The sequence below is a fragment of the Hyla sarda genome, chromosome 1 (assembly GCF_029499605.1).
Source record: "Hyla sarda isolate aHylSar1 chromosome 1, aHylSar1.hap1, whole genome shotgun sequence".
NCBI lineage: Eukaryota > Metazoa > Chordata > Amphibia > Anura > Hylidae > Hyla > Hyla sarda.
This window is the reverse complement of record NC_079189.1, coordinates 472,248,469-472,275,112: the sequence shown is the minus strand read 5'-3', so window position 1 is coordinate 472,275,112 and position 26,644 is coordinate 472,248,469. Positions and strand designations below refer to the sequence as shown.

The 26,644-nt window shown below is 44.1% G+C and overlaps 1 protein-coding gene across 1 annotated transcript in view; it reads left to right on the top strand.

The window, feature by feature from the left end:
• NOS1 (nitric oxide synthase 1) overlaps nucleotides 1-26,644 on the top strand; it is a 327,182-nt gene that overhangs the window by 37,941 nt on the left and 262,597 nt on the right. The window lies entirely within an intron of this gene.

Genomic DNA, 26,644 nt, shown 5'->3' with positions numbered 1-26,644 from the left:
AGTAACCACGCATAAACTACAAGTTAACCCCACTACCAAGGTGAAAGTCAAAGCCTTGCGGTAAGCCTACAGTCTTGGGGCTGCATACCAGTCAAGTCAATTATATACAGCACAATCAACTATAAGTCCCAGCAAGCCGATAAGCTTACCTAATTCACCCTGCAACTCCTTCATGCTTATCTGAGCTGTATCGGATTGTACCATCTTTCCAACCTCAGTAAAGCAAGCCAGTTAATTGTAACCTTGCGTTGGAGTGAGTATTTGCCTCGTGCCTGGCACAGGTGAAGCTTGCCTGCGTCAGAGGGTATTTAGGTCAACCACGCCCTGGCGTCACAATAAGGTTAAATACAGATTACCCCATCTGATGCCATAAAATAATAGTAATATTCCCTTTGAATAATCATTGTACATTACTTTTATATGAAAAAGCACAGTTACAATAACAAATGTTATCTCATCAGGACAAGATTAAAAAGTATACCTGAAATATCTTCATAACGTTAGTGGCAAAGATGAAATGTGTAAGGGTGGCCTCATACTATAGTTGAAGTCATAAGTTTCCATATACTCTAGCCACTTAGTATTTCATAATGCCTGACATTTAAAGCAGCAGTGGGTGGAACCTCTTGGCATAAATTATGCCTTATAGACTATGCGTCAGCCGTCTAATGGTGAGTTGCTATTATATACAATATGTATTATTGCTTCTGACTAGGGATGAGTGAACTTTTGAAAAATATGATTCGGCCGATTTGCCGAATTTTTTGAAAAAAATTGTTTTGATCTGAATTTATTTGCGGTGAATCCATATTAAAAATGGCTATTTCTGGCCTACAGAGAGCCTCAATAGGGGTGTAGAACACTTTGCTGTGTTCTAACACACATATGGAGTGTGCTAGGGTAGTGTAATAATACTGTTATTCAGAATAACATGCAGATCACCGGCATCTCTTTTAGAACCACTGCCGCAAAATGGCTCAATGACAGAGCCTTGGAGGTGGAATCAGTATGAGGAGACCATATAGTGGCTGAATGACACAGCGTGGAGGTTTTGGCAGCATGAAGAGACTATATAGTGGCTGAATGACACAGCGTTGAGCTGTTGGCAGCAGGAGGAGACCATATAGTGGCTGAATGACACAGCTTGGATGAGGCTAAAGCATGGGGAGACCATATAGTGGCTGAATGACACAGCGTTGAGCTGTTGGCAGCATGAGGAGACCATATAGTGGCTAAATGACACAGCTTGGATGAGGCTAAAGCATGAGGAGACCATATAGTGGCTGAATGACACAGCTTAGATGAGGCTGAAGCATGAGGAGACCATATAGTGGCTGAATGACACAGTGTGGAGGTGTTGGCAGCATGAGGAGACCATATAGTGGCTGAATGACACAGCGTGGAGGTGTTGGCAGCATGAAGAGACCATATAGTGGCTGAATGGCACAGCGTGGAGGTGGTGGCAGCATGAGGAGACCATATAGTGGCTGGATGACGCAGCTTGGATGAGGCTGAAGCATGAGGAGACCATATAGTGGCTGAATGACACAGCGTGGAGGTTTTGGCAGCATGAGGAGACCATATAGTTACCATATAGTGGCTTCATAACCCCTTACATTGAAAGATCAATGTTAAAATTTCTATTAAATATGTATTTAGCTCGTGCTAAACATCCAATAATTAAAGGCCCAAGCCCAGAAGCATCAATAAGCCAAGTAGTTCCTGAAACACACTTTTAGGAGCAGGCATCAGCAGTACACTCGAGGGTTTCATAACCCCTTACATTGAAAGATCAATGTTGAAATTTCTATTAAGCATGTATTTAGCTAGTGCTAAACATCCAAAAATTTAAGGCCCAAGCCCAGAAGCATCAGTAAGCCAAGTAGTTCCTGAAAGGCACAGAAGCAGTCAGGAGCAGGCATCAGCAGTACACCCGAGGGTTTCATAACCCCTTACATTGAAAGATCAATGTTGAAATTTCTATTAAGCATGTATTTAGATCGTGCTAAACATCGAAACATTTAAGGCCCAAAACCAGAAGCATCAATAAGCCAAGTAGTTTCTGAAACACACAGTCAGGAGCAGGCATCAGCAGTACACCCGAGGGTTTCATAACCCCTTACATTCAAAGATCAATGTTGAAATTTCTATTAAGCATGTATTTAGCTAGTGCTAAACATCCAAAAATGTAAGACCCAAGCCCAGAAGCATCAGTAAGCCAAGTAGTTCCTGAAAGACACAAGAGCAGTCAGGAGCAGGCATCAGCAGTACACCTGAGGGTTTCATAACCCCTTACATTAAAAGATCAATGTTGAAATTTCTATTAAGCATGTATTTAGATCGTGCTAAACATGCAAAAATTTAAGGTCCAAGCCCAGAAACATCAATAAGCCAAGTAGTTTCTGAAACACACAGTCAAGAGCAGGCAGCAGCAGTACACCCGAGGGTTTCATAACCCCTTACATTGAAAGATCAATGTTGAAATTTCTATTAAGCATGTATTTAGATCGTGCTAAACATCCAAAAATTTAAGGACCAAGCCCAGAAGCATCAATAAGCCAAGTAGTTTCTGAAACACAGAGTCAGGAGCAGTCATCAGCAGTACACCCGAGGGTTTCATAATCCCTTACATTGAAAGATCAATGTTGAAATTTCTATTAAGCATGTATTTAGCTAGTGCTAAACATCCAAAAATGTAAGACCCAAGCCCAGAAACATCAGTAAGCCAAGTAGTTCCTGAAAGACACAAGAGCAGTCAGGAGCAGGCATCAGCAGTACACCAGAAGGTTTCATAACCCCTTACATTGAAAGATCAATGTTGAAATTTCTATTAAGCATTTACGTTAGCTAGTGCTACCAGAACATATTTGGAGTTAATATCCCAGTCACAGTAGCATCAGTAAACAATATATTGGCTCAATGACACAGCCTGGAGGTGGGGAAAGCATAAGGAGTTCATATAGTGTCTGAATGGTACAGCCTGAAGGTGGCTGAAGCATGAGGAGACCATTGAAATACAAGAATTTTAAATAGAAATCTAAGATTTTGAAATTGAAATTGAGGATTTTGAAATGGAACTTTTAACTTCCAAATTTTAGTGTCCCGGGCCCCTAACCCCTAAGATTGAAAGATCATTGTTGAAGTTTCTATTGAGTATGTATTTAGCTCGTGCTAAACATCCAAAAATGTAATGCCCAAGCCCAGCAACATCACTAAGCCAAGTAGTTCCTGAAACACACAGCCTGGAGCAGGCATCAGCATGAGTTTACAAGAGGGCTTCACAACCCCTAACATTATGTTAATGTTGAAATCTGTATAGAAGATGTATGTTAGCTAGTGCTAACATCAAAACATTTTAGGCACAGGCCCAGCAGCATCACTAAACCATATAGTTGCTGAAATACACAGCCTGGATCAGGCAGCAGCAGAAGTACACAAGATGGCTTAATAACCCCTAACATTAAAAGGTGAATATTGAAATCTGTATAGAACATGTATGTTAGCTAGGGCTAACATCCAAAAAATTTAGGCACAGGCCCAGCAGCATCAGTAAGCCAAGTAGTTCTGGAAACACACAGCCTGGATCAGGCTTCATAAGAGGGCTTTACAACCCCTAACATTAAAAGATCAATGTTGAAATCTTTATTGAGTATGTATGTTTGCTAGTGCTACCATTAAAAATTAAGGTAATATCTGAGACAGTCCCAGCAGCATCAGAAAACAATATATTGGCTGAATGACACAGCCTGGAGGTGGGGGAAGCATAAGGAGCCCATATAGTGTCTGAATGGCACAGCCTGAAGGTGGCAGAAGCATGGGGATACCATATAGTGGCTGAATGGCACAGCCTGGAGGTTGCTTCAGGAGTCCTGAAAGTGACCCTAATGCAAGTTTTGCAGTATCAATGGCAGCACAATGAGAGAGCCTGGAGGTGGTAGAATCAGCATGAGGAGACCAAAGAACAGCAGAATTATAGAGCCTGGAGGTGGCAGCATCAGCATGAGGAGACCATAGAACAGCACAATTATAGAGCCTGGAGATGGCAGCATAAGGATGAGGAGACCATAGAGCAGCACAATTAAAGAGCCTGGAGGTGGCAGCATCAGCATGAGGAGACTATATGGCGGCACAATGACAGAGCCTGGAGGTGGTAGCAAAAGCATGAATAGACCATAGAGCAGCACAATGACAGAGCCTGGAGGTGGCAGCAGCATGAGGGCCATGTTAACTGAGGGTTGAGTGTGAGGAAGCTACCGACTGTTGACTGGGGGTGTCTGATGTCACTTGAGATGAAGTGGGTGACCGAGTGAACCGATCAGTTACGGCTGCTGGGTTGCTGGTCGCCACATGACTGCTAGCTGACATCGGGAGCTCAGACCTCTCGCTGCGACTTCGGCTGCCACACACCCCTACCCTGCTGCGACCTCTGCCTGCGCCTGATGAATTTAGGCCTCTGCCACTCCTCTGTGCACGTCCTGGCAATACTCTTCCTGACATACTTATTGCGTATATGAGGGGAGTACAATACGCTTCACTACACTTAAAACAGTATTTGTCTGTAACAGCAGAAGGTGTGTACTATTGGCTGTCCTTTCACAGTATCTAGGCCCTTGACAGATTAACAAGTACAAAATAGTACACTACTTAGATGTAGGTATGCGGTATGCACTGTGAGGGCAGAAAAATGCGCTACAATATGCCTAAAAACTCTGTATTTTTGTAAAACACCAGCCGGTGAGTACTTTAGCTTAGACTTTCACAGTATGTATGCTCTTGACAGATTAACAGGTACAAAATAGTACACTACTTAGATGTATGTATGCGGTATGCACTTAGGAGGGCAGAAAAATGCGCTACAATGAGCCTAAAAACTCTGTAATTTTTGTAAAATACCAGCCAGTGATTGCTTTTGGCTGTCCTTTCACAGTATGTAGGCCCTTGACAGATCAACAGGTACAAAATAGGACACTACTTAGATGTATGTATGCGGTATGCACTGTGAGGGCAGAAAAATGCGCTACAATATGCCTAAAAACTCTGTATTTTTGTAAAACACCAGCCAGTGAGTACTATTGCTTGGACATTCACAGTATGTAGGCCCTTGACAGATTAACAGGTACAATATGGTACACTACTTAGATGTACGTATGCGGTGTGCACTGATGAGGGCAGAAAAATGTGCTACAATACGCATTAAAAACTCTGTATTTTTGTAAAGCACCAGCTGGTGAGTAATTTACTTGGACTTTCACATTATGTAGGCCCTTGACAGATTAACAGGTGCAATATGGTACACTACTTAGATGTAGGTATGTGGTATGCATGTATGAAATGCGCTACAGTACACTTGGAAAACGTATTTTCATAAAACAACAGTGATTAGTTTTCCCTGGCCTTTCACTGTATGTTGGCTTGTTACAGATTAACAGGTACAAAAAAGTGCACTACTTAGTATGTAGGTATGTGGTATGCACGTATGAGGGCAAAAAAATGCGCTACAGTACACTTGGAAAACTTATTTTCGCATAACACCAGCCAGTGATTACTTTTGCCTGGACTTTCCCAGTATCTAGACTTGTTACAGATTTACAGATACAAAATAGTAGACTGCTTTGATGTAGGTATGTGGTATGCACGTATGATGGCAGAAAAATGCACTACAGTCCGCAAAAAAAGTATTTTTGCACAGCAGCAGGACACAACAGTGCAGCACCACAAAAAAAAAAAAGTGTTTTAACCCCTTAACCACGTAAGGACCTAGGGCGTATGGATACGCCTTGACGTCCTGGTACTTAAGGTCCCAGGGCGTATCCATACGCCCGTGGGAATTTCGGTCCCCGCCACGCACCGGGCGGGGACTGGATCGGGGTGACTGCTGATATCAATCAGCAGGCACCCCGCGCAAATGCCCAGGGGGGTCATCAGACCCCCCCCCGTCGGCGATCGGCACAAATCGCAAGTGAATTCACAATTTGCGCCGATTCCGGGTCATACGGGTCTATGGTGACCCGGTGACCCGGAATATAAGGGGGATCGCGGTTGTGTAAGACACCCACGATCCCCCTGTAGGCATAGGAGTGAGGTGGGTGGTGCCACTCCTCCTATCCCTGCTATTGGTCTGCTATTGATCGTCAGAGGCGACGACCAGTAGCAGACCGGGGGCGGGGGGGTTAACTTTCGTTTTCCCCGTCCTGCCCACCCACAATAGGCGGGGCAGAAAGGGGAACCAAAGGGGACCGGGCGCCGACGTTCACTTACCGATCCGGAGGCTGCGGCGACGATGATCGGCGGGCCGCGATGACGTGCGTCAGAAGAGGAGGCTCCCTGGATCCTACAGAAGCCGGTAAGTGGATCTGGAGTGCTACAGTCTGAGACTGTGGTCTCTAAACTGTAGCCCTCCAGATGTTGCAAAACTACAACTTCCAGCATGCCCAGACAGCTGTTTGGGCATGCTGAAATATGTAGTTTTGCAACAGCTGGAGGGCTGCAGTTTGAGACCACTATACAGTGGTCTCTAAACTATATCCCTCCAGATCTTGCAAAACTACAACTCCTAGCATGCCCAGATCCCCAAGCTGTTTGTTGTCTGGGCATGATGGGAGTTGTAGTTTTGCAACATCTGGAGGTCCACAGTTTGGAGATCACTGTGCACTGGTCTAAAAACTGTAGCCCTCCAGATGTTGCAAAACTGCAAATCCCAGCATGCCCAGACAGCAAACAGCTGTCTTGGCATGCTGGGAGTTGTAGTTGGGTACCTCCAGCTGTTGCATAACTACATCTCCCAGCATGCCCTTCGGTGATTAGTACATGCTGGGAGTTGTAGTTTTGCAACAGCTGGAGGCACACTGGTTGGAAAATACTGAGTTAGGTAACAGAATCTAACTGAAGGTTTTCCAACCAGTGTGCCTCCAGCTGTTGCAAAAGTACAACTCCCAGCATGCATGGTCTGTCAGTGCATGCTGGGAGTTGTAGTTTTGAAACAGCTGGAGGTTTGCCCCCCCCCCCATGTGAATATACAGGGTACATTCACACGGAAAGGTTTACAGTAAATTTCCTGCTTCAAGTTTGGGCTGCTGCTAATTTTTCGACGTAGCGCAAACTCCTAGCGGGAAACTCACCGTAACCCGACAGTGCGAAAGTACCCTAAAAACACTACACTACACTAACACATAATAAAGGGTAAAACACTACATATACACCCCCTTACTCTGTCCCCCGAATAAAAATTTAAAACGTCTTGTACGGCAGTGTTTCCAAAATGGAGCCTCCAGCTGTTGCAAAACAACAACTCCCAGCATTTCCGGACAGCCACTGACTGTCCAGGCATGCTGGGAATTTAGCAACAGCTGGAGGCACCCTATTTGGGAATCACTGGTGTAGAAAACCCCTATGTCCACCCCTTTGCAATCCCTAATTTAGTCCTCAAATGCACATGGCGCTCTCTCACTTCGGAGAAAGGAAATTTCAAGAAAACAGTTTAGGGCCACATGTGGGGTATTTCCCTAATCGGGAGAAATTGCACAAAAAATTTTGGGGGTCTTTTTTTCCTTTTACCGCTTGTGAAAAGGAAAAGTTTGGGGCTACACCAGCCTGTTAGTGTAAAAAAATTAAAATTATTACACTAACATGCTGGTGTTGCCCCATACTTTTTATTATCACAAGCGATAAAAGGAAAAAAAGACCCCCAAAATTTGTAACGCAATTTCTCCTGAGTACGGAAATACCCCAGATGTAAGCGTAAAATGCTCTGTGGATGCACAACAAGGCTCAGGAATGAGAGCGCACCATGTACAATTTAGGCCTAAATTGGTGATTTGCACAGGGGTGACTGATTTTACAGCGGTTCTGACAAACGCAAAAAAAATGTATACATACATGTGACCCCATTTTTGGAAACTACACCCCTCACGGAACGTAACAAGGGGTATAGTGAGCCTTAACACCCCACAGGTGTTTGACGAATTTTCATTAAATTTGGATGGGAAAATGAAAAAAAATATTTTTTTCACTAAAATGCTGGTGTTACCCTAAATTTTTCATTTTCACAAGGGAAAATAGGAAAAAAGCCCCCCCAAATTTGTAACCCCATCTCTTCTGAGTAAAAACATACCCCATATGTGAATTTAAAGTGCTCTGCGGGCGAACTACAAGGCTCAGAAGAGAAGGAGCACCATTGGGATTTTGAAGAGAAAATTTGTCCGGAATTGAAGGCCACATGTGTGTACAAAGCCCCCATAGTGCCAGAACAATGGACCCCCGACACATGTAACCCCATTTTGGAAACTACACCCCTCATGTAATGTAATAGGGGGTACTGTGAGAATTTACGCCCCACAGGTGTCTGACAGATTTTTGGAACAGTAGTCCGTAAAAATGAAAAATTTTATTTTTCATTTGCACAGCCCACTGTTCCAAAGATCTGTCAAACGCCTGTGAGGTGTAAATACTCACTGCACCCCTTATTAAATTCTGTGAGGGGTGTAGTTTCCAAAATGGGGTCACATGTGGGGGGGTCCACTGTTCTGGCACCACAGGGGCTTTGTAAATGCACATAGCCCCTGACTACCATTTCAAACTAATTCTCTTTCCAAAAGCTCAATGGTGCTCCTCCTCTTCTGAGCATTGTAGTTCGCCAGCAGAGCATTTTACGTCCTAACATGGGGTATTTCCATACTCAGAAGAAATGGTGTTACAAATTTTGGGCATCATTTTCTCCTATTACCCCTTGTAAAAATGTAAAATTTAGGGGAAAACCTGCATTTTAGTAAAAAAAATTTTTTTTTTCATTTACACATCCAACTTTAACGAAAAGTCGTCAAACACCTGTGGAGTGTTAAGGCTCATCAGACCCCTTGTTACGTTCCTTGAGGGGTGTAGTTTCCAAAATAGTATGCCATGTGGGTATTTTCTGCTGTTCTGGCACCACAGGGGCTTCCTGAATGCGACATGCCCCCAAAAAAACATTTCAGCAAAAGTTGCTTTCAAAGAGCCAAATGTGACTCCTTCTCTTCTGAGCATTGTAGTTCGCCCACAAAGCATTTTACGTCCTAACATGGGGTATTTCCATACTCAGAAGAGATGGGGTTACAAATTTGGGGGGGGGCATTTTCTCCCATTACCCTTTGTAAAAATGGTAAATTTGGGGGAAAAACTGCACTTTAGTGTGAAAAACTTTTTTTTTCCATTTACACATCCGATTTTAACGAAAAGTTGTCAAACACCTGTGGGGTGTTAAGGCTAACTGGACCCCTTGTTACGTGCCTTGAGGGGTGTAGTTTCCAAAATGGTATGCCATGTGGGGTTTTCTGCTGTTCTGGCACCATAGGGGCTTTCTAAATGTGACATGCCCCCCAAAAACCATTTCAGAAAAATTCACTCTCCAAAATCCCATTGTCGCTCCTTCCCTTCTGAGCCCTCTACTGCGCCTGCCGAAAACTTGACATACACATATGAGGTATTTCCTTACTCGAGAGAAATTGGGTTACAAATTTTGGGGGCTTTTTCTCCTATTACCACTTGTAAAAATTCAAAAACTGGGTTTACAAGAACATGCGAGTGTAAAAAATGAAGATTTTGAATTTTCTCCTTCACTTTGCTGCTATTACTGTGAAACACCTAAAGGGTAAACACACTTACTGAATGTCATTTTGAATACTATGAGGGGTGCAGTTTTTATAATTGGGTCATTTGTGGGGTATTTCTAATATGAAGGCCCTTCAAATCCACTTAAAAACTGAACTGATCCCTGAAAAATTCCGATTTTGAAAATTTTGTGAAAAATGTGAAAATTGCTGCTGAACTTTGAAGCCCTCTGATGTCTTCCAAAAGTAAAAACATGTAAACTTTATGATGCAGTCATGCAAAATTTTACCAGTAACATAAAGTAGAATATGTCACGAAAAAACAATCTCAGAATCAGATTAAAAGGTAAAAGCATCCCAGAGTTATTAATGCTTGAAGTAACAGTGGTCAGATGTTCAAAAAATGGCCAGGTCCTTAAGGTATATTTGGGCTGGGTCCTTAAGGGGTTAAATAACATTTTTCATTTTCACGGACCACTGTTCCAAAAATCTGTCAGACACCTGTGGAGCATAAATGCTCACTGCACCCCTTATTACATTATGTGAGGGGTGTAGTTTCCAAAATGGGGTCACATGTGGGGGGGAGGGGGTCCATTGTTCTGGCACAATGGGGGATTTGTAAACACACGAGGCCTTCATTTCCGAACAAATTTTCTCTTCAAAATCCCAATGGCGCTCCTTCTGTTCTGAGCATTGTAGTGCACCAGCAGAGCACTTTACATCCACACATGGGGTATGTTCTTACTCAGAAGAAATGGGGTTACAAATTTTGGGGGGATTATTTCCTATTTTCCCTTGTAAATTGAAAAATTTAGGGTAACACCAGCAGTAGTTTCCAAAATGGGGTCACATGTTCATATTTCTTTTTTTTTAGTTTATGTCAGAACCGCTGTAAAATCAGCCACCCCTGTGCAAATCACCAATTTAGGCCTCAACTGTACATAGTTCACTCTCACTCCTGAGCCTTGTTGTGCATATGCAGAGCATTTTACACTTATATATGGGGTTTTTCCGTACTCAGGAGAAATTGCGTTACAAATTTTGGGTCTGTTTTTCCTTTTACCGCTTGTGAAAATAAAAAGTATGAGGCAACACCAGCATGTTAGTGTAAATTTTTTTTTCACACTAACAGGCTGGTGTAGCCCCCAACTTTTCCTTTTCATAAGGGGTAAAAGGAGAAAAAGCCCCACAAAATTTGTAGTGCAATTTCTCCCGAGTATGGAAATACCCCATATGTGGCCCTAAACTGTTTCCTTGAAATATAACAGGGCTCCGAAGTGAGAGAGCGCCATGCGCATTTGAGGACTAAATTAGGGATTGCATTGGGGTGGACATAGGAGTATTCTATGCCAGTGATTCCTAAACAGGGTGCCTCCAGCTGTTGCAAAACTCCCAGCATGCCTGGACGGTCAGTGGCTGTCCAGAAATGCCGGGAGTTGTTGTTTTGCAACAGCTGGAGGCTCCGTTTTGGAAACACTGCCGTACAAGACGGTTTTCATTTTTATTGCGGGGGGGGGGGGGGGGGGGGGGTGTATATGTAGTGTTTTACCCTTTATTATGTGTTAGTGTAGTGTAGTGTAGTGTTTTTAGGGTACATTCGCACTCGCTGGTTACGGTGAGTTTCCCGCTAGGAGTTGCACTGCGGCGAAAAATTTGCCGCAGCCCAAACTTGAAGCAGGAAATTTACTGTAAACCTGCCTGTGTGAATTCACATGGGGGGGGGGGCAAACCTCCAGCTGTTTCAAAACTACAACTCCCAGCATTACTGACAGACCACACATGCTGGGAGTTGTACTTTTGCAACAGCTGGAGGCACACTGGTTGGAAAATCTTCAGTTAGGTTCTGTTACCTAACTCAGTATTTTCAAACCAGTGTACCTCCAGCTGTTGCAAAACTACAACTCCCAGCATGTACTGATCACCGGAGGGCATGCTGGGAGATGTAGTTATGCAACAGCTGGAGGTACGCAACTGCAACTCCCAGCATGCCGAGACAACTGTTTGCTGTCAGGGCATGCTGGGATTTACAGTTTTGCAAGATCTGGAGGGCTATCTGGAGGGCTACAGTTTATAGACCACTGCACTGTGATCTCCAAACTGTGGACCTCCAGATTTGCAAAACTACAAATCCCAGCATGCCCAGATAGCAAACAGCTATGTGGGCATGCTAGGAGTTGTAGTTTTGCAAGATCTGGAGGGATATAGTTTAGAGACCACTGTATAGTGGTCTAAAACTTTAGCCCTCCAGCTGTTGTAAAACTACATATTCCAGCATGCCCAAACAGCTGTCTGGGCATGCTGGGAGTTGTAGTTTTGCAACATCTGAAGGGCTAGAGTTTAGAGACCACTGTACAGTGGTCTCAGACTGTAGCCCTCCAGATCAACTTACCGGCTTCTGTAGGATCCAGGGAGCCGTCCTCTTCTGCCGCACGACATGCCGCCCGCCGATCACCGTCGCCCGCTGCCTTCGCATGGGTAAGTGGACTTCGGCGCCCCGTCCCCTTCGGTTTCCCCATTCTGCCCCACCTATTGTGGATGGGCAGGACGGGGAAAACGAAAGTTAACCCCCCGCCCCCGATCTGCTATTGGTCGTCGCTTCTGACGACCAATAGCAGGGATAGGAGGGGTGGCACCCCTGCCACCTCACTCCTATCCCTTCAGGGGGATTGTAGGTGTCTTAGACAACCGCGATCCCCCTTATATTCCGGGTCACCGGGTCACCATAGACCGTATGACCCGGAATAGCGCAAATCGCAGGTGTGAATTGACTTGCGATTTGAGCCGATTGCCAACATGGGGGGATCTGATGACCCCCCTGGGCATTTGCGCGGAGTGCCCTCTGATAGATATCAGCAGTCACCCCGGTCCGATCCCTGCCTGCTGCACGGCAGGGACCGAAATCCAATGGGCGTATAGATACGTCCTGGGTCCTTTAGTACCAGGACGTCAAGGCGTATCCATACGCCCTAGGTACTTAAGTGGTTAAACCCAAAATTGCACTGTCACAGATTATTAAGAATGGTGTGAACTGCTGGTTATTATACCGTCTACGGACTAGTATAAGCAGCAGATGATTACTTGTGGAAAAAATACACAGAATTGCGCTGAAAAATCATTCCTGCATCCTGTGATATGGTTCATGAAGTTAAGATAGCTTGTTGATATGATATGAGGCAACGAAAAGCTATCTGCCCCTCTCTGATAAAATGCTGAATAAAGTGACTGGGAGCTTAATGGCCAGCGTAAAAATCCTTCTCAGTGAGAACAAGCAAAGCACTGCACAACGCTGATGTGACTAGTGCAATGCTGCAGTATGATCAATTCAGCATGTCTGTGTAACACACAGAGACGCACAGTCATCCTCTCTCTCTGCAGTGAATGGCATGAAATGAGCCATCTAGCCATTCTAGCCGATTATATAGGGCTGTGACATCACAGGGGTCAATGAATGCTGGTAGGCTGCATCCCGCATGTGATTCAGGGTCATCCCACCTACCTCCCTTCCCACCTTGCCGTCCCACCTTCCCAGCATCCCCTGACCCATGTACTGACATGTGAATCCGCCATTTCAGGTGTCCTGGAGCCTGGAACGCTGTAAAATGGAGTTTAATTAAGCGATGTGAGCGATTGAATCACGGCAATATTTGCATTTGTTGCAAATCGAATAAATCCCAAAATTCTTAACGAATTTGGGTTTGTCTGCTTTGATTCGCTCATCTCTAATTCTTACATTGATACACGTTTGTATGATTTTCTGACATGCCTGATGATTGTTCACCCTATTTTACCCTAACATACAATCTGGGGGCATGTCCTGTAAGTCATTATTTTGACACAGTATAAGCGGCAGCTAATGGTGAAGCTTGGTTCTACAGTCTAGTGACTTATCATCATTGTTACACCATACTTCTAATGGCAGTTACATTCTCTCATTCTCTAACCCACTGGCAACATTAGCATTTACTTTATTTGCCCCTCCTTTTTCCACATGCAGCAACATGCCCAACGCATAATCGAGGGTACAACTTGAATGATGCTGACATTCGTAGTTTCTAGACTGTCACTGCAGGAGAACCACGTCTGAGTGCAGGACCTGTTTACTCACAGATGAGGTCATAATGTCACTGCAGGTCCTTCACTCATTCTAGCCATGAAAACGGCACTGATAATACAAGGCTGGCAGTGTCCTGTGTAGTTTCTTCTACTAGTCTGTGTAAGAGAAACTGAACAGGACACAAAAATGTAGAGGAGAGAACAGCAGTAAACATCTCCCTTCATCGGGCACCAACGTTTGCCCAACCTTGCCAGTTGTTGACATTGGCCTGGTGTAGAGGCACACGGCAGTAAACACCTTGCAAAATTGACCAGTATTATAAATGTCTATTACACTCCTTGTGGCTCCTCCTTGCATAAGGGCAAACAAAATTCCCACTGTAAAATGTATTGGAACATGGCACCAAATTTTTTCAGAAATTCCTTGATTCCAAGCCTCAATTTACCTCTGCGTGAAAGCCTAAAGTCTAGTATAGGCCCAAATAATTGTTTGGCTCCCACATTTTGTTGCATGCCTGGGGTCTGATCATCTGGACATTCTGCGCTCATGCTCTACTCTGCTATTATCAGGAGAGAGCGTAAGAAATGGCCTGTTGCCAATATCATATATATGTGGTTAACCCTCACTCCTAGTGGTGAGGACAGATATTGTGTCCAAATACTCCTTTATATATAGTTGGTGAGTATATAGGAATTAGTCTCCAATTAGGATACAAACAAAAGTATCCTGACTCATAGATATACAGATGACATGTGCTATAGTTACTTATAGATGAAGGTACCATATCAATTAGGATGCACACAAAAATGTCCCGACTAATAAGTATACAAATAACATGTACTAAAGTTACTTATAAATGAAGGCACCATATCAATTTGGAAATTTGGTCATAACACACAGTCAGGTAGTGAACAGGAAATAAATACAGATAATAAAATATCTGAATAGTTATAAAGACCATGATATGGTAAACCACAACAAAATTTGCAACATATGGATGTAAATAAGCCCAACTTATCTGGATCTTATGGCATATGTGGGTGATAATCATAACGTCTCGACGCATTTCCTGCCCCGATAATTAGGAGACGATAAGGGGCATAAGCTATGTTTATTAGATGTGGATGATGGTCGGACCCAGTAGCTGGTGAACGCCGGAAATGATGCCGCCATGCTAGACTCCCACGGCCGATCCCTCTTCATGTGATAGATACTCTTGTCCCCACCAATCACAGGGTATTTACCTTTTAACAGTTGTTCAAACATGAACCTACGCTTTAATAGTTATTGTAATAGAGGATCCTGTAAAGTAAGCCAAGCATAGGATGGTGGGGGGAAAAGTATTACATGTATATTATTGTTGACTCACCCTATAATTTCTGTGTGTTGTCAAAGAACGCTTTAGTCATTATAATTAGTTAAGCCTTCACAATTAACTAGTTATTACAATTATGTTTGTTTGTGTTTTTATTCTCCAGGGTATACAACTGATTTATGATTTATATTGAATTTTAGCTAAGGTATACTTCTCCCCATGACATTTCACCAGATGCTGGCAGTAGGGTGTAAAAAAATACCTCCATATTAATAATTAAAAAGTATTGTAACAAAAAAAAAAATCACAATGCCTATTAAGTCAGCTGCAGATGTAGTGCATTTAGAAATGAAATATATAACCTGCGTATGTATCATGGGCTTTTTCCTTTTCACTGGCTTAAATTCAGGTAAGTTTTTCTCCCTCCATACTTTAAAAAGTGTCTCTTCCTGGTGTGATGTCTCCCAATGCTCCCCTCCTCCCAGATGAAAGGGAGAGATGCTTCTGCAGCTGCATCCCCCTCCTCTCAAGCTAATACTGGTCTTGTTCACATAGGGTAAGATTAGATCCTAAAAAGAAAAACAGGTATAAAACCTTGTGCCAGAGCCTGTACATTGGCATATGGAATCCCTATGCATTCGTATTATGTAGGCTATGGTTTTGTTCAGGTTTGGAGTTTGTCTTGGCAGTGCTGCTGCCCCGTCTTGTAGTGGTTTTAGTAGCACGGCTTCCATCGACCATTTTTACATGGCTAAAAGCTGGTTGCCTAGGAGCCCTGTCAATATCGTGGGGAGTGATGTTGCTTTACAATATGTCACTGCAGCATCTATTGCATGGAGCAAATGAAGCCTATTTAGCATCATATTGGGGCAGTTAGAACAGTAGCAACAATAGGAAAAACAGCATTCAATAACAGTAAAAGCTGCAAGCAAGGGGGAGGCTTCTCTATTTCTTCCCCTACTGTGGCTTGGGGTCAGGAGCTGGATAAGTGACCTTAAAGGGTTATCCTGATGGAAAAAAAAGGTTTTCAAATCAACTGGTGCCAGAAAGTTAAACAGATTTGTAAATTAATTCTATTTAAAAATCCTAATCTTTCCAGTACTTATCAGCTGCTATATATGACAGAGGAAGTTGAGTTGTTCTTAAGTCTGACCACAGTGCTCTCTGCTGACACCTCTGTCCATGCCAGGAACTGTCCAGAGCAGGAGCAAATCTTCAATGCAAAACCACTCCTGATCCCAACAGTTACCGACATTGACAGATGTGTCAGCAGAGAGCACTGTGGTCAGACTGGAAAGAACTGCACAACTTCCTTTGAAACATACAGCAGCTGATAAGTACTGGAAGGTACTTTCTGGCACCAGTTGATTTGAAAAAAAAAAAAAGTACCCCTTTAACAAAATGATGTAGCCATCAGTAATACAGTTTGTTCCAGAGGTGATACAAGTTGCTTTGGTAAAACATTACGATCTACAACGTATAGAATGGTTTACCTTGAGAAAACAAATGTGTAATTTTCTGCCCCTAACAAATCTGACCCAACTGCACTCATGTAAAACAAATTTGGCAAAAATACAGATATCTGTTAGATCCTTAGATATTTATGAATAGAAGGTAATAAATAAGGTTAAATGAAGTAAAATATACTTCTTGTCTTAACTGTAAGCTGCACAAGTATACAATCCGTGATAAAAAGCAAGTCCAGAGACAAGTGTGCTACTTACCAGATCCTTGTCTGTGTTTATGCATTGGATCATAAAGTGATGACTGTATGTCATGAAAGTTATTATATATTATAACTACAGCTATGGACAATGTTGTACATGTTTTAAGGTGAATAGCAATAGCAGGTGGATTGCAGCCTATGGACATTACATTGAAATAAGTAGCACTGAACAAAGAATAATTATAATTCATAACATTAACTGATATATATATATATATATATGTATATATATAGGCTTTGGCTTATAGTGGACCTATCATTTGATACGACAGAAGTTTGTATAGGTAGGGGTTCTGGTGCCAAGATCCCCACCACTTGCTAGAATGAGGAAATGTTGCCCAGTTGCCCATGGCAACCGATCAGATTTCTTCTTTCATTTTTAAAAAGACCTCTACAAAATGAAAGAAGCAATCTGATTATCTGCACAGACATTTATAAATCTCCCCCTATGTGACTTCCGGTTATTCAGTATACTGGAAACCCCTAAGGCCAAAGGATAGGGGACAAGATGTGTGATACCTGGTGCCGCTCTGCTGCCCCGTTTTCCCGTCCTCCGCATCATAGTGTTCCATGGAGGAGCATGTGACACACACGTCACTCCGCCTCCTCCCCTGCGCCCGGCGTAACGCTACGCAGGAAGCAGAGTTACGTGTATGTCACATGCTCCTCCATAGGACGACACAATGCGGACCGGAGGACGGGAGAACAGGGCAGCAGAGCGGCAGCACCAGCACCCGGCCCGAGGAGGTGAGCTGCCTGCAAGGAGGGGGCTGCTACTAATGTCTAAGCGGGGGGGGCCCTGCTGATGTCTAAACGGGGGGGGGGCACTTGCTGCTGTGTAAACAAGGGGGGCCCTGCTGTTGTCTAAACGGGGGGGCTGCTGTTGTCTAAAGGGGGGCCTGCTGCTGTCTAAGGGGGGCTGCTGCTGTCTAAAGGGGGGCCTACTGCTGTCTAAAGGGGGGCCCTGATGCTGTCTAAAGGGGGGCCCTGCTGCTGTCTAATGGGGGGGCCCTGCTACTGTCTAATAGGGGGGGCCTGCTGCTGTCTAAAGGGGGGGGGGCTGCTGCTTTCTAAAGGGGGAGCCTGCTGCTGTCTAAGGGGGGGCACTGCTGCTGTCTAAAGGGGGGGCCCTTCTGCTGTCTAAAGGGGGGGGGCTGCTGCTGTCTAAATGGGGGGGCTGCTGCTGTCTAAATGGGGGGCCCTGCTGCTGTCTAAAGGGGGGGGGGCTGCTGCTGTCTAAAGGGGGGGCCCTTCTGCTGTCTAAAGGGGGGGCCCTGCTGCTGTCTAAAGGGGGGGCCCTGCTGCTGTCTAAAGGGGGGGCCCTGCGGCTGTCTAAAGGGGGGGGGGCTGCTGCTGTCTAAAGGGGGGGCCCTGCTGCTGTCTAAATGGGGGGCCCTGCTGCTGTCTAAAGGGGGGCCCTGCTGCTGTCTAAAGGGGGGGCCCTGCTGCTGTCTAAATGGGGGGCCCTGCTGCTGTCTAAATGGGGGGCCCTGCTGCTGTCTAAAGGGGGGGCCCTGCTGCTGTCTAAAGGGGGGGACCCTGCTGCTGTCTAAAGGGGGGGCCCTGCGGCTGTCTAAAGGGGGGGGGGCTGCTGCTGTCTAAAGGGGGGGCCCTGCTGCTGTCTAAAAGGGTGGCTGCTACTGTTTAAATGGGGGCCCACTGTCTAAAGGGGGCCTGTGGTCTACAAGGGGGCTGCTACTTATGACTGCCAGGGGGCTGCTGCTAATGTCTGCAAGGGGATACTACCTACTATTAAAGACAATCTTACAACAGAGTCACCTGCACTGTGTACATCGGTCTCACCACCAATGCAAATTCCCTGTTCTGTCCAATGGAGAAGAGAGAAATCTTGGCTCATACTACAGCAGCCGCCTCCATTGTACACAACAAGGACCCCACATATCATACGGTAAGCAGCGCCAGAAGCCATGTCACCCTGGTGTCAGAATCCCCTTAAAATGTAAGTACTCGTACTTGGTATCGGCAAGTACTAGAATTAAAGTATCGGTACTCGTACTCGGTCTTAAAAAAATGGTATCGGGACATCCCTAATTTAGAGTGTTGCAGTGGTGATGTCACGGCCAAAGCCCCTAAATGCAAGTCTATAGGAGGGGGCATAACAGCCGTCACACCCACTCCCATAGACTTGCATTGAGGGGGCATGGCTGTGACGTCACAAGCTTCTGCCCCCCTTCGCCAGTCATTCGGCATGGAGCGATGTTCCCCAGTGGTGGGACCCCCAGGATAACATGTCTAGGGGTGGAGTACCCCTTTAAGGGCTGGTCCTGCAGGACTCCTGCGAATGGGAACTGCGTTCCTGCTGTGAAAAAGTGCAGGAACTTCGTTCCCATGAGTTCCTGCAGGACCTGAGCCCTGCGTATAACGCTCACCAGAGCTTAAGAAATTAAGCTCACCAGAGCTTAAGAAATTAAGCTTCTGCAGCCATGAGTTTCTGCCCCTTCATTCTAGCTATTGGTGGGGGTCTCAGCACCCAGACCCCTACCAATACAAACTTCTGACATATCCCAAATGATAGGTACAATTAAATTTGCGTTGCAGATTTATGAAAACCATCCATATATCTGTTGTTATCATCACAGTCTTTTTCTATATGCCTCATTAGGGAATATGTCATAGAGGGGATTCTTTAATTGGATCTTCCTCTATCAGCGAGAGTAAAGCATTACTAAGGCCATGTTCACATGGTAGAATTCAACATGATTCTCCTGCTCTGTGCATATGGCGGAATTTCCGTGCCAGATGTTTCCATTTTCTGTGTCTGCACAAAAAATGAATACGTTCATTCTTTGTAATGCATAGCCGTCTATGAGACAGCACATTCTTGTGCGGTCCTAGCGCCCTTAATGCCGGCGATCGCACGGATGTCCGCCATTAACCTCTCAGATGCTGTGATCAATACAGATCACGGCATCTGCGGAAATCCAATCATCCAGAACGGCAGAAGGAGATCCCCTCACCTGCCTCCGTTGCCTTCCACGGGTCTCCTGCTCTGGTCTGAGATCGAGCAGACCAGAGCAGAAGATGACCGATAACACTGATCAGTGCTATGCCCTATGCATAGTACTGAACAGTATTAGCAATCGAATGATTGCTATAAATAGTCCCCTATGGGGACTATTAAAGTGCAAAAATAAAAGTAAAAACATTTTGAAAAATCCCCTCCCCAATAAAAATTTAAATTGTATGTTTTTCCCCATTTTACCCCCAAAAAATAAAAAAAAATCATTTTTAATAAACATATTTGGTATCGCTGCTTGCGTAAATATCGGAACTATTAAAATATAATGTTAATGATACTGTACGGTGAACTGCGTGAACGTAAAAAAAAAAAGTCCAAAATTGCTGCTTTTTTATAACATTTTATTCCAAATAAAATTGATAAAAAATTTATTAAAAGTTTTATATATGCAAATGTGGAATAAAAAAAAATTACAGATCACGGTGCAAAAAATGAGCCCTCATACCACCGCTTATACGAAAAAATAAAAAAGTTATTGGTCAGCAAAATAGAGGGATTTTAAACGCACTAATTTGGTTAAAAAGTTTGTGATTTTTTTTAAAGCTGTATAATAATAGAAAAGTATGTAATCATGGGTATCATTCTAATGATATTGAACCCACAGAATAAAGACAACAGGTCTATTTTACCGTAAAGTGTACAGCATGAAAATGAAACCTTACAAAATTAGCAAAATTGCTGTTTTCTTATCAATTTCCCCACAAAAATAGCATTTTTTTGGTTGTGTCAAAATGAAAGCTTTCTTACGGGGTTAAAAAAAGCTGCCACTAGGTGTCTCCCTACTTTTCCAGAGTACATTTTCCCCCATCTTTTCAACAGACTTTGCACTCCTACTGGCTTGACAGAAGTCCAAACACAGGAAATGCAGTCTGGAGTGCTGATTAGGGGGAGGACTGATTCACAGCAAAAAAAATAAAAACAGTGTTGAAATGTGACTAACAGAAGCTACAAAATGATTTTTAACCCTTTCTTGCACTTTAGTTTTTTCCTCCTCACCTTCTAAAAATCATAACGCTTTCAGTTTTCCACCTACAGACATATATGAGGGCTTGTTTTATGCACTACCAATTTTACTTTGTAATGAAATCAGTAATTTCACCACAAAATCTATGACGAAACAAAAATGAATTATTTGCGGGACAAAATTGAAAAAAAAAACGTGCCATTTTGTTATTTTTTGCGGCTTCCGTTTCTATACAGTGCACTTTTCGGTAAAATTGACACCTTATCTTTATTCTGTAGGCCCATACGATCAAAATGATACCCTAAAATAATAACTTAAATAGGTGTGATTTTATTTTACTTCTGTTAAAAAATTATAACTTTGTGCACGAAAATTATTACATTTAAAATTGTCCTCTTCTAACCCTTATGACTTTAAAATTTTTCCATATACTTGCATGTGTGAGGGCTCATTTTCTGAGTACTATTTTTGTTTTGATTGGACTTTTTCATCGCTTTTTATACATTTTTTAGGGTATACAAAATGACCAAAAGTTTGCAATTTGGGACTTTGGTATTTTTTTTTTATGTATACGCTATTGACAGTATTTTTGTTTACATTTTTTTTGGGGGGGTGGGGAGGGGGGTGATTCAAGATTTTATTACATGCAATCCTTGGATTGCATACACTGATCAATGCTATGCCATAGCATAGCATTGATCAGTGTTATCTGTGCTCTATTGCTCCAGGCTGCTGAGGCTTCCTGGAGCATCGAGGAACAGATCGGACAGCAAGTAGGCAGGTAAGGGCCCTCCCGCTGTCCTCTCAGCTGATTGGGACACCACGGTTTTAACGCGGTGGTCTCGATCAGCTCCGCTGAGCGGCTGGGTTTGCTTTTTTTAGACCTTGATTGCGGCATCTAAGGGGTTAATGCCAGACATGTTTGGCATTAGACCAACCAAAGCTTTCCTAGAGGTCTCAGGGCAACACTTCTATAGGGAGATGTCCCACAGGAACCGTCCTAAACTAGAGACTCCCCAAAACAATAAATAAAACTTGGCTAAAAGTTAATTTATGTTTGGCATTAGACACAGGTCCTGGCAGCTGATAGCTATAACACGGGGTCAGCTCGTAAGCCTGCGTCATAGCAGGTGAGTGGGCACAGGGCGTAGAGGTATGCCCTGCGTCCTGAAGAGGTTAAAAAAGTCTATTTTTTTAAACTGACCACAGGTATTCAGTAAGGAGATTTATTAAAACCAGCGGAAGAAAAGTAGAGCAGTTGCCCATAGCAACCAAACAGCTTGCGTCTTTAATAAAAAAAATAAAAAGCCTCTGATTGGTTGTTATGGGCAGCTGCTTCACTTTTCTTCTGCACCGATTTTTATAAATCTCGCCATATATATTTTGCTATCCAAAGCACCACCCTTAATTTGTTATTTTGAAGGTGTTATGTTAATTTTGCACACAACCATGCAAAGTCACATGTATTACATTATGCCTTCTGGAATTCAGCTAGTGCTGTGCAACTGTATGGGGCAGCGTCCTTTTGAAAGCGACAGCTTTGTTATAGTGACTATAGCAGTGTAGACAGACTGCAGTGATGATGAGAACCACCTCTGTCTGCAGGAGCCTGTATGCATCGTTGCAAGGAGCGATCTCTAAGATCTCCTCTTGGGGACCACTTTGAAGCATAAAGCTCGCTACAAAAGTGGATGCGTCAAGAATTCCTTCAATTAAACTAGATAACCCCTTAAATGGAGTTAATTGATTGGAAAAGAAAAAGGCTCAGCAAATAAGTTTTCCTAAGCATATAGTTAAATCCTCCAAATACTGATAACATAGGACTCAAATAATGCACTAATACACACACGTATATATATATATATATATATATATATATATATATATATATATATATCTATATATATAAAACTCAACATGTGTGTGTATGTATGTGTGTGTGTATGTTCCAGCATCACGTCCAAATGGCTAAAGATATTAACATGAAACTTGGCACACATGTTACTTATATGTCAACAACAAACATAGGATAGGTAATTTAACCCTTACTCACCCCCATTTGCCAGGGGCGGGGTTTATGTTTAAAGTCCCATACAAGTCTATGGGAAATATATGTTACTGCATAACTTCCAAACGGCTGGAGATATTTCGATAATACTTGGTCACATGTTACTTATATGTCCACTTAAAATATAGGATAGTTCATTTAACCCTTAACTACCCCCATTTGAGAAGGTCGGGTTTTTTGTTTAAAGTCCCATGCAAGTCAATGGGAAATGTATGTTCCCACATAACTTCAGTACGGCTGGAGATATTTCAATACCTGGTACACATATTACAGATCTGGATAGGAGGTCGAGATAGGAGCTCGGGATAGGAAGTCGAGATATGAGGATGGGATAGGAGGACGGGATGGGAGGTCGGGATAGGAGGTCGAGATAGGAGGTCGGGAAAGGAGGTCGGGATAGAAGGTCGAGACAGGAGGTCAAGATATGAGGACGGGATAGGAGGTTGGGATAGGAGGATAGGATAGGAGGTCGGGATAGGAAGTCGAGATAGGCGGTTGAGATAGGAGGTCGAGATAGGAGGTTGAAATATCAGGAAGGGATAGGAGGTCGGGATAGGAGGTCGAGATAGGAGGACGGGATAGGTCGAGATAGGAGGTCGAGATAGGAGGTCAAGATAGGAGGTCGAGATAGGAGGATGGGGTAGGAGGTCGAGATAGGATGGCATAGGAGGTAGAGATAGGAGGACAGGATAGGAGGTTGGGATAGGAGGACAGGATAGGAGGTCGGGATAGGAGGACGGGATTGGAGGTCGAGACAGGAGGACGAGATGGGAGGTCAGGAAAGGAGGTCGAGATATGAGGACAGGGTGGGAGGTCGGGATAGGAGAACGGGATAGGAGGTTGGCATACGAGGTCGGGATAGGAGGTCGGGATAGGAGGTCCGGATAGGAGGTCCGGATAGGAGGTCGAGATAGGAGGTCGAGATAGGAGGTCGAGATAGGAGTACGGGATAGGAGGACGGGATAGGAGATCGGGATAGGCGGACGGGATAGGAGGTCGGGATAGGAGGTTGGGATAGGAGGTCGGGATAGGAGGTCGGGATAGGAGGTCAGGATAGGAGGTCGATATAGGAGGTCGAGATAGGAGGTCAAGATAGGAGGTCGAGATAGGAGGATGGGATAGGAGGACGGGATAGGAGGACGGGATAGGAGGACAGGATAGGAGGTCGGGATAGGAGGTCGGGATAGGTGGTCGTGGTATGAGGACGGGATATGAGGACGGGATATGGAGTTGGGATATGACAACAATATATGGGGATGGGATATGAAGTCAAAAGCTTCCTAATTTGTTGATTTTCCTCCCCTACAAGGGTTAGGAAGGAAAAACCGGGCAACGCCGGGTACTCAGCTAGTATATATATATATATATATATATATATATATATATATATATAAAACTCTATGTGTGTGTGTGTGTGTGTATATATGTATGTATGTGTGTATGTTCCACAAAAACTTCCAAACAGCTAAAGATATTAACATGAAACATGGCACACATGTTACTTATTTGTCAGCAACAAACATAGGATAGGTAATTTAACCCTTACTCACCCCCATTTGCCAGGGGCGGGGTTTATGTTTAAAGTCCCATACAAGTCAAAGGGAAATATATGTTACTGCATAACTTCCAAACGGCTGGAGATATTTCGATAAAACTTGGTCACATGTTACTTATATGTCCACTTAAAATATAGGATAGTTAATTTAACCCTTTACTACCCTATTTGTGAGTGTCAGGGTTTTTGTTTAAAGTCCCATGCAAATCAATGGGAAATGTATGTTCTCACATAACTTCTGTATGGCTGGAGATATTTCAATACCTGGTACACATATTACAGGTCAGGATGGGAGGTCGAGATAGGAGGTCGGGATAGGAGGTCGGGATAGGAGGTCGGGATAGGAGGTCGTGATAGGAGGTAGGGATAGGAGGTCGGGATAGAAGGTCGAGACAGGAGGTCAAGATATGAGGACGGGATAGGAGGTCGGGATAGGAGGATGGGATAAGAGGTCGGGATAGGAGGTCGAGATAGGCGGTTGAGATAGGAGGTCGAGATAGGAGGTCAAAATATGAGGAAGGGATAGGAGGTCGGGATAGGAGGTCGAGATAGGAGGACGGGATAGGTCGAGATAGGAGGTCGAGATAGGAGGTCAAGATAGGAGGTCGAGATAGGAGGATGGGGTAGGAGGTCGAGATAGGACGGCGTAGGAGGTAGAGGTTCGGGATAGGAGGTTCGGGATAGGAGGACAGGATAGGAGGTCAGGTTAGGAGGACGGGATAGGAGGACCGGGATAGGTGGACGTGATAGGAGGTTGGGATAGGAGGTCGGGATAGGAGGACGGGATAGGAGGTCAGGATAGAAGATCAAGATAGGAGGTCGGGATAGGAGGTTAGGATAGGAGGACGGGATAGATGGACTGGATAGGAGGACGGGATAGGAGGTCGAGATAGGAGGACCGATATAGGAGGTTGGGATAGGAGGTCGGGAAAAGGAGGTCGGGATAGGAGGTCGGGATAGGAGGCCGAGATAGGAGGACAGGATAGGAGGATGGGATAGGACAGGATAGGAGGACGAGATAAGAGGACGAGATAGGAGGAGGGGATAGGAGGACGAGATAGGAGGACAAGATAGGAGGATGGAATAGGAGGATGGGATAGGAGGACGAGATAGGAGGACGGGATAGGAGGTTGGGATAGGTGGTCGGGATAGGAGGTCGGGATAGGAGGTCGAGATAGGAGGACGGGATAGGAGGTCGGGATAGGAGGTCGAGATAGGAGGTCAGGATAGGAGGTCGGGATAGTAGGTCGAAATATGAGGACGGGATATGAGGATGGGATATGAGGTCGAGATATGATGACGGGATAGGAGGTCGGGATATGAGAACAGGATATGGGGTTGGGATATGACAACAACATATGAGGACGGGATATGAAGTCAAAAGCTTCCTCCTTTGTTTACTTTCCTCCCCAACAAGGATTAGGAAGGAAAAACCGGGCAATGCCGGGTATTAAGCTAATATATATATATATATATATATATATATATATATATATATATATGAAAAACATGTAATATTATTCTGGCATCAATCAGAAACTGTATTAAATATTGTTCTACAAATGGCAGATTTTCTCTGGGACAATGCTCTGGCTTCTGCCAATATAACTACAGCCAAGCCCTGTAGGCTGCATCTGAAATGTAGCCATCATAAGTGCATTATGAGGGAACAAAATGCAGCACTCTGCTAACATTTCATCACAACCATCTTCTATGATAATTTCATCACCTTCACTAAATGAATTTGACTAAATTTGACTAAGCAGGAATAATTTAGTAATTTGTTATTTCTTGTATCTATTTGATGTGTACTTTGTATTGCACAATTGTTGTTTTAAAAATAAATCCAAGTATAGGACAAAAACAGGAGAAAAACAGGCGTCCTTCACTCACCGTCAAAATTCTGATAATACAGCTCCCATCTCGGGCTGGTCAATCGGGCATGTCAAGCAGAGATAGTGTGGGGCACTCAGAGGCGACTGCGAGTGGTTTCACGCACACGCCGGGAGAGGCACGCCTGTGTGCGTGAAACCGCCAGCAGTCACCTCTGAGCACCCCACACTATCTCTGCTTGACATGCCCAATTGACCAGCCCGAGATGGGTGAGTGCAGGACGCCTGTTTTTCTTTTGTCCTATACTTGCATTGACTGGGTCTCCTATTGTCCTAACACCGCCGTCAGCTGATTCGATCTGGTTTTGTGCCCGAGTGTTATACTATCCATCTCGTGGAGCTGAATTCACACAGGTACCGGCACCACTACATTTGTTTCTTTTTTTTGTGCATTTGTGTTAAAAATAAATCCTAAAGCAGGTGGCTGTTCCATTGGCTCCTGGTCACCG